The sequence below is a fragment of the Octopus sinensis genome, linkage group LG8, assembly GCF_006345805.1.
Source record: "Octopus sinensis linkage group LG8, ASM634580v1, whole genome shotgun sequence".
NCBI classification, from domain to species: Eukaryota; Metazoa; Mollusca; class Cephalopoda; order Octopoda; family Octopodidae; genus Octopus; species Octopus sinensis.
In genome coordinates this window covers 55510127-55513378 of record NC_043004.1, presented here as the reverse complement: position 1 = coordinate 55513378, position 3252 = coordinate 55510127, and positions in this window count along the sequence as shown.

The window sequence follows — 3252 nt, the reverse complement described above, 5'->3', positions numbered from 1 at the left end:
AAAATTGTCGATCCATTCCTGTTACCATATCGTTTTCGAATATTCGTTTTCGAACATTCTTTACAGTTTTAGAAGTCTGATCCTCACTGGATCATCACAAATTACAATAAGTATCTGAATTGAAAAAAAAAATGGATGTGGACGTAAAATGGAATAAAGAAGGAAATTAAATGTGGGTAATAAAAACAGAAAAAGATAACCAAAAGATATGTAGAAAATGATGAAAACTAAAGAAATGAAATGGTAAGCATGCACATTTTTGGAAGCTGGAGAATAATCGGTAATTGGGAAGGGAAAACAGATAAAAGAACGCGGGAGATTGCGCCTGTAGTCGCACAAGTTTGAAACATCTCCATAGATATTTGATAAAACGAAGTAACCACATAGCTAAGCTCCCACGTTCAAACCAATGCACATTTTAAACTATATATAGTCGTTTGAAGTATATACAAAGTGTGTTTTCCAGCGCAGACTTTTACTAGTAATAATATTGGTGGAAATACAAATATTGGAAGATAGTCTTATCGAATAGGCTACTGAAATGCGTAAAGATAATTACAAAACTAGTAGAGGACCTATTAACTCATGGACCAGTGAGCCAGCGAGCGAAGCACCTACGAAAAATAGAACGAAGTATTTTTAAAATCACAAACTAGTTCATTTATACGGTAATGATAAACTATCTAGCATACTTTTATATATACGAATGGGTAGAAAACAAAAAAAAGTGTGCGGGACAGCGCCAGAGGTTTGCCAGGTATGAAGAATTCAACGAGATTTCAGATTAACGAAGTAACCACACGGCTAAGCCCACACACATGAATATGCGTTGTAAATTAATGTTATATACATTAAAAGAACACTTCTATATTTTGAGCGTATTTTCGTACAAAACAATTGTTAGCTTCTAAATGTTTATGTATTTATGTAATACTTCTAGTCGCACACAAACCTTTTATGAAATATTATTTACAATTGCTTAATCGTTATCCTTTTGTTCACCTGATGCTGTTCTACAACGTATATTTAAAATCTACTTAGATATTTGATAAAACGAAGTAACCACATAGCTAAGCTCCCACGTTCAAACCAATGCACATTTTAAACTATATATAGTCGTTTGAAGTATATACAAAGTGTGTTTTCCAGCGCAGACTTTTACTAGTAATAATATTGGTGGAAATACAAATATTGGAAGATAGTCTTATCGAATAGGCTACTGAAATGCGTAAAAATAATTACAAAACTAGTAGAGGACCTATTAACTCATGGACCAGTGAGCCAGCGAGCGAAGCACCTGCGAAAAATAGAACGAAGTATTTTTAAAATCACAAACTAGTTCATTTATACGGTAATGATAAACTATCTAGCATACTTTTATATATACGAATGGGTAGAAAACAAAAATAGCGTGTTAGACAGCGCCTGTGGTTTCAAGGTAGGAAGAATTCACATAGAGTTCAGATTAACGAAGTAACCACACGGCTAAGCTCACACAATTACTAAATGTTGTAAATTAATGTTATATACATTAAAAGAACACTTCTATATTTTGAGCGTATTTTCGTACAAAAAATTGTTAGCTTCTAAATGTTTATGTATTTATGTAATACTTCTAGTCGCACACAAACCTTTTATGAAATATTATTTACAATTGCTTAATCGTTATCCTTTTGTTCACCTGATGCTGTTCTACAACATATATTTAAAATCTACTTAGCGCATAGGTGCAGGAGTGGCTGTGTGGTAAGTAGCTTGCTAACCAGCCACATGGTTCCGGGTTCAGTCCCACTGAAGTGTCTTCTGCTATAGCCCCGGGCCGACCAATGCCTTGTGAGTGGATTTAGTAGACGGAAACTGAAAGACGCCTATCGTTTGTGTGTGTGTCTGTGTTTGTCGCCCTAGCATTGTGTTTACGACCCCGTCACTTAGCGGTTCGGGATCGTTGTCGTTTTGTTGACGCAATGCTGTTCTAAAACGTATATTGAAAAATTGTGTTTCTGTACACATTCGATAAGCAAAGAGGCGTAATTAAAAGTAATTATGCGCGCACTCACGTACTCTCGCTAGCTAGTCGTGACAAGTTGATCCTACGACTACCTAGCAAAGTAAGTAAAACACAAAATAAATAATTTTTTACACAAAGTAAATAATTTTCTTTAAAACAAAGTTAATGAAACACAAAAACACAAAGTAAGGATCGACTAGTCACGACTAGCCAGCGCGGATGCGCGAGTGCGCGCACCGAGACCACTCTTCTTAAGTAGTATCTATGATATGTGTGTGTATATATACACACAAACCATCTTACAGCGTATTTCCTTCTTTAACTTCGACGAAATTCTTGCTAGGTCCTCATTCCCTGAATTGATGGATACCAGTCGGACACCGTACTGCCGCAATAACTACAACCATTAAATATAAAAATGAATGTCGTGAGTTATAGGCACCGCTGTTTTACACGTAAATAATTAGGGAGTCCAGTGGGGTTCTTTACAGCACATCGACAGACAGAAAATCTTACTTGTGTTTAAATACAATATTGTTATTGTTAGTGGTATTAATCTGGCGGTCCCGGTAGCTAAAGAGAAAGAATGAACATTTAGTAAATTATATCTTACTAAATGAAATGTACCTTGATTATTTTTCTTTGGAATAATTAGGACTTTTAGGTTAAGAAATTTTAGATAGACATTTTAAAATGTCTTGTTTTTCTTATTTTTGTCGTATCTTGTCACGTAATTTTCCTATTCTGATGTCGTTATTTATGAAATTGAAATATTTCAATAAGTATTTCCTCTTAGGGCGGCGAGCTGGCAGAATCGTTAGCACATTACATTCTGAGTTCAAATTCCGCCGAGATCGACTTTGCCTTTCATTCTTTTGGGGTCGATAAATTAAGTACCAGTTATGCACTTATATAATACTTCTTGTCACACACTAGCTTTTTACAGAATATTATTTACAATTACTTTATCATTTTGTTAACTTAATATTCTTTAACCTACTTTGGTCGCCCTTTCGGTTCAAAACCACATGAATTTTCCCACAGTGCATAGAGTTATGTCCCTGAAGTGATGATTACCCAATACTACTGCGCGCGCGTATACTCTTTTACTTGTTTCAGTCATTTGACTGCGGCCATGCTGGAGCACCGCCATTAATCGAGCAAATCGACCCCGGGACTTATTCTTTGTAAGCCCAGTACTTATTCGATCGGTCTCTTTTGCCGAACCGCTAAGTGACGGGGAC